The 6000-nt window shown below is 48.3% G+C and overlaps 1 protein-coding gene across 1 annotated transcript in view; it reads right to left on the bottom strand.

Annotated features, from left to right (window-relative positions):
• MYOM2 (myomesin 2) overlaps window positions 1-4628 on the bottom strand; it is a 159337-nt gene extending 154709 nt beyond the window's left edge. Inside the window, exon 1 of the mRNA XM_054021636.1 lies at window positions 4538-4628. The gene's annotated coding sequence lies outside the window, so the exon portion shown is untranslated. The remainder of the gene's footprint in view (window positions 1-4537) is intronic.
• Between the last annotated feature and the right edge of the window lie 1372 nt (window positions 4629-6000).

A 6000-nucleotide genomic window follows, 5' to 3' on the forward strand; every position in this document is an offset into this window, starting at 1 on the left:
GTAGTACAGTTTCAAACAGCACTATGTTAAAGCACAGTAGGCAACCTTTAGTGCACACAAGCAGGTTCTACACAGACCACTTAGGCTATGTCTACACTAGAGAGCTTACAGCGGCACAGCTGTACTGATGCAGCTGCGCCGCTGTAAGACCTCTTGTGTAGCCGCTCTATGCCAATGGGAGAGAGCTCTCCCATCAGCATAATTAATCCACCCCAAATGAGCAGCTGTAGCTATGTCAGCAGGAGAAGCTGTGCACACTAGCGCTTATGCCAGCGTAATTTAGGTCGCTCAGGGGATGGAATATCACACCCCTGAGTGACATAAGTTTTGAAGAGGGGTGAGGCGGGATGTTAGAGGGCTTATTCCTTCACCCTCTCACTTCCCTGGTCCTTCTCGCATTAACAGAGAGCAACAATACCCAAAGTCCAAAGGCACAAACAATTCAATGTTTATTGGGGTGAACTTTCAGCAAGCATGATTCCAGTTTCCTTCCTCAGTGTCCCCCTTCCCAGCTCTGACACCACAGAGCCATCCCTGTTCCCATTCCCTGTTCCCATTCCCGCGTTAGCAAAATATTATTCCAATTTTCCCACCCCCATTCCCTGTTCCCATTCCCCCCCTTTCTTCCTGATTGACTGCAGACTATATAGTAAAACTTGAGTTCTGCTTAGCTATACCTTAACCAATCGTTTTACTGAAATTTAACTAACCAATCCTAACATACTGTAACATGGTTATTTAACCAATTATATTCCACCACCTTAATTGGTTTACACCCAACAAAATTAATTATACAACAGACAGAAATAATTACAGAACCAGACAGAGACCATGCAAATAAACATACAAAACAATACAGAGGTGAGGATTTCACAACTACATTTATACAGACATAAGGGTTTCCCAGCTGTGTCTATTGATAAGTGAGTTCTTACCAGACAGAAAACTATCAAACTAAATTTCCTTTTACATGTTCTAGGCTCTTTCCTTTCTCTGGAGGTGATAGGAATACAATTCTGTCCTGATTAGGGTTACCATATCTAATAAATAAAAAAAGAGGACCCTCCACGGGCCCTGGCCCCGCCCATTTCCCCACCCCTAGCCCAGCCCCAACTCCGCCCCTTCCCCGCCCTAACTCCGCCCCCTCCTCCCTCCCACTCCCAGCCACTGGGAAAGGGCTGCCCCAGCGCTACCGGCTTCAGGGTTTGCCGGGCAGCCCCCAGACCCTGCGCCCCCGGCCGGCGCTTCCCCAGCGCAGCTGGAGCCCGGGAGGAGAAGCGACCAGCGGGGGGCGCAGGGTCTGGAGGCTGCCCGGCAAACCATGAAGCCGGTAGCGCTCAGGCTTTGGGCAGCCCCTATGCCTCCAGACCCTGCGCCCCCAGCTGGGCACTTCCCCTCCCGGGCTCAGGCGGCGCAGGGTCCGGAGGCACGGGGGCTGCCCGAAGCCGGTAGTGCTCGGGCAGCCCGGCTCTTAAACAGAGCCGAAGAGTTGGGGAGGAGCAGAGCCGCCATTTTCCCAGATATGTTCAGCTTTTTGGCAATTCCCCCCGGACGGGGGTTTGACTGCCAAAAAGCCGGACATGTCCGGGAAAAAGAGGACTTATGGTAACCCTAGTCCTGATATTCCTAACCGCCCAATAGCACCTTATTTCCATGTGACTAGTTTGGAATGTGAGGATGTGACCGTTCACTTCTCAGCTTATGGCTGCCTCTACTAGGGTTACCATACGTCCGGATTTTCCTGGACATGTCCGGCTTTATGGGCTCCAAATCCCCGTCCGGGGGGAAATCCCAAAAAGCCGGACATGTCCGGGAAAATCGGGACATGCGGGCGGCGGTGCTGGGCCGAGCGCCGGGGGCTGGCGGGCCGAGCGCCGGCGGTGCCGGGGACCAGGGGCACCGAGCACCGGCGGTGCAGGGGACCGAGAGCGCCGGGGGCCGGCGGGGCCGAGCGCCGGCGGGGCCGGGAACCGGGGGCGCCGAGTGCCGGGGGCCAACGGGGCCGAGCGCCGGGGGCACCGAGCACCGGCGGGGCCAAGCGCCGGCGGTGCCGGGGACCAGGGGGGCCGGCAGGGCCGAGCACCGGTGGTGCCAGGGACTGGGGGCGCCGGGGGCCAGCGGGGCCGAGCGCCGGCGGGGCCGGGGGCCAGCGGGGCCGAGCGCCGGCGAAGCCGGGGGGGTGCTCGGCTGGGGGGCTGGGCTGGGGGGTGCTGAGTGGGCCGGGGGGCCGGCAGGGCTGGGGGGTGCTGAGCGGGCCAGGGGTGTTCGGCCGGGGGCCCGGGGGCCGGCAGGGCCAGGGGGTGCTCGGCTGGGGGTCCGGGGGCCGGGCCAGGGACCGGCAGTGCTGGGCGGGCCAGGGGTGCTCGGCCGGGGGCCGGGCCCGGGGCCGGCCCAGGCTGGAAACGCCCGGGGGGCCAGCCTGGGCCGCGCCTCCTCCCCCCACAGCCCCCCTTACCTGCTTCAGACTTCCCGCAAATCAAATGTTCGCAGGAAGCAGGGGAGGGGGCAGAGTTGGGGCGGGGACTTTGGGGAAGGGGCGGAGTTGGGGCGGGGCGTGGGTGGGGCAGGGGGCGGGGCCGGGGCCCGGTGGAGTGTCCTCCTTTTGGAGGCTTAAAATATGGTAACCCTAGCCTCTACTGCTAAGCCAAAGGCCTTACTTAGCCTAAGAACAGAGCCTCAGACTGTCCCTTACACATACAAAGAGTGATTTTGAGTCTTTCTTTTATACCTCTATAACTAGCTAAGTGATAAGAATACACCTAAATTCTTAAAGTATAGGCCCTTACAGACAGGCCTGAATATCTATATCCTAACAAGAGAGTTGTAAAGCTTGACTCAAATAAGATGTAGTTTGACTCAAATAACTTCACAACCTGAAGTGTCTGACAATCAAGGTCAGAATTTTGACTAATCTGATACTGTAAGACATTATGCAGGTTTATGCATATTCCCATTATTCAAGTCCATTCAGGTAGAGCCCTGCAGCGGGAGTGGGAGTCCACAGGTCCCACAAGACTCACTTCCATAATAGCAGGAGAGGGTAAAATGTACTTTGTTTTAGGCAGGGTGGGCAAAAAAGACAGACCGCAATAATTTGTGGGAAAACACTAAATCTTTTTTTTTTTAAATGAAGGTTTTAGTACTTAAATTTAAGTGAGAGATAGAAAGAGATTTGATGTCTATTATAACAGGAGTTAAAGTATTTTTACATGGTTTAAGCAAGATTTGTTTTATTCTTTTAATGGTAAAAATTGTGTCTGAAAAAATTGTGGGTTTTTTCTTTTTTGTTTTTGTTTTGGGATTTTTTTAGTAGCATGGCAGAATCTCTCTCTCTTACAGGATTTGCAAGATCTAAGGTTTTAGCAGGCGGGAGGAAGATAAAAATGCAAGAAACAGTGCAGGAGCGGGTGGGAGTCAGAGTGGGTATTGCGGGGCAGGCAGGACGGGAGCAAAATTTAAAAAAAACAGTTCTGTGCAGGGCTCTACATTCAGGTTTTGTTTAGCATGTACATCAGTGCATGTCATTTATGTGGATATTCCAATAAATTACTTCACACACTTTCAGCACTGGATGAGCTTACAGACATACACAAATGTGCTCTAGAATAATGAACTATTAGTATGCAGCTAGCAGTTGGTTGCTCTCCCCAGGACAACTGGGTATGATGTAATTCTGCAGTCACTTTTGGTTAAGGGACTGAATGATTTCTATCCATAAATGTCTGAAGGAATAAGATTGAAGCAAAAGTTTAACTCATCAGGATTTCTTAATATCTGAACAAGATCTTCAGCCCAGAACAGACTTCTTAGACCAGTTTAGGAATGGCAACAGGTGGAACACTTAACTCCTACTCTTTGCTACTGCTGCAGTTCTTTAGAGTAGCTTATTGCCACTGGCCAGCTGAGTTCAGACCAAGAATGAGATAGGAACACAAGCTACCCCATTTTAACTGTGTAACATTTCTACTTCCATGCTACCATATCAAGGAGATACAGTAGTCTCACACTGACCTGGCCCACACAGCGCCTTTGGCCTTGAGTCAAACTTCTGATTCTTCTCCTCCCTCCTATCCTGCAGCTTCTTTTCACTGACCTCCCTTCATAGGCCAGGTCCTCTTCCAATTCACATGCAGCCACTTCATGCAGAAATTGAAATCTCCATCCATATCATCACATCCATGTCCATCTGCATGGATTCCCCACATGACTCCACAGGTAACAACTATACTACTGGTTTCAGGCCATTAGTTAAAATGCCTTTCAATCACAGACACAATGTGGATGAGGTAATATCTTTTATTGGACCAACTTGTCTCCAGTAAAAGATATTACAGTAGAACCTCAGAGTTACAAACACCTCAGGAATGGTGTTTGTAACTCTGAAGTATTTGTAACTCTGAACAAAACATTATGGTTGATCTTTCAAAAGTTCACAACTGAACGTTGACTTAATACAGCTTTGAAACTATGCAGAAGAAAAATGCTGCTTTTAACCATCTTAATTCAAATGAAACAAGCACAGAAACAGTTTCCTTACCTTGTCAAATCTTTTTTTAAACTTTCTTTTTTTAGTAGTTTACATTTAACACAACTCTGCACTGCACAGAATTTGCTCTTTTTGTCTCTGCTGCCGGAAAGTGTACTTCCAGGTCCAAATGAGGTGTATAGTTGACCGGTCACTTTGTAACTTTGGTGTTTGTAATTGAGTTTCTAATGTACCTGACCTATCTTGCCTCTATGATTCAAAAGCATCTCTAATATCCAGGGACCAACACAGTTACAACACCACAAATAGATTTGAATCATAGAGGCAAATTCGGCCATGAATTCACACCTCAGTCAACTCCTTGAAGTGACACAGGGTGTAAATCAAGGCAAAAATTGGCTAGTTTTCTAGCTCCCAGGTAATGGGCTGCCATTTTGCAATTATTCCACAATGTTCTACTATAGCTATCCGTGTCAGGAAGCTTTTGCTAATTCTTCTTTCCTTGTTATTTAACTGTTAATTATTCTCCCTCTCTGGGTCTATCCCAAATGGTTATGTTCAGCCACCATCAACCACTTTGTAGTCTTTAGTCTCCTTTCAAGCAAAGAACCAATGATTTCAGTGGGAGTTTTACCCAAATATGGACTATAGAATTTTGCCCCCATCTGTGGCTTAGCCATGTTATCCATATTTCATTCTTTTACTCTTTCCTCATAAGTCACCTCTCCAGCCTCCTAATATTTATGTAGTGCCTGTTTGAATATTCGTCCAAATCTGTCTGTATTTTCCTGACACTTAGACCGGAATTGAAGGTAGTGTTCTAGATGCTGACTTAAATCCTTTCTCAAATTAAAAATGCAACATTTTAAGCCAAACTTTATGCAGGACAATCTACAGGCAAATATGACTTGAACAATGCCTCTCAGCTATCTTAATTCTAAACTGCAGAATTCATGGGCTACAGATGCACACAGACAGCTTGATGTTATTATATTAGAGTGTAGCTATTAAAAGTACTTTTGTGCCAAAAAAACAGGGGTAGTATAGTATCAGGGGGTAGCCATGTTAGTCTGTATCTACAAAAACAACAAGGAGTCTGGTGGCACCTTAAAGACTAACAGATTTATTTGGGCATAAGCTTTCGTGAGTAAAAACCTCACTTCTTCGGATGATTCTCATATGTTGTATTTCTATTGTCTTAAGACAGCAGTATCAATTAGGTACCACACTTCAGGATATTACAGCAGAATACCTGTTAAATAATAAGACAGGCAGAGTAAGCAAGCTTCAAAACCAAAAAAGGCTTCCTTCCAACATAATAAATGTCTCGAGGCCTTGATCACATCACAGCTATGTAGAATGTAAAACTCTGAATGCTTGGAACAGCTGTTCCCCTATCCTCACCCCCCTCGAGTGGCCTGTCTGGTTACACTTGTACCTGATCTGATGCACAGGCAATTTTCCCCAAGTGATGCAAATACTCTAGGAGTAGAGAGGGAAAGTGTTGAGCCTAG

Source organism: Malaclemys terrapin, chromosome 3 (assembly GCF_027887155.1).
Source record: "Malaclemys terrapin pileata isolate rMalTer1 chromosome 3, rMalTer1.hap1, whole genome shotgun sequence".
In the NCBI taxonomy this organism is placed as follows: Eukaryota; Metazoa; Chordata; order Testudines; family Emydidae; genus Malaclemys; species Malaclemys terrapin.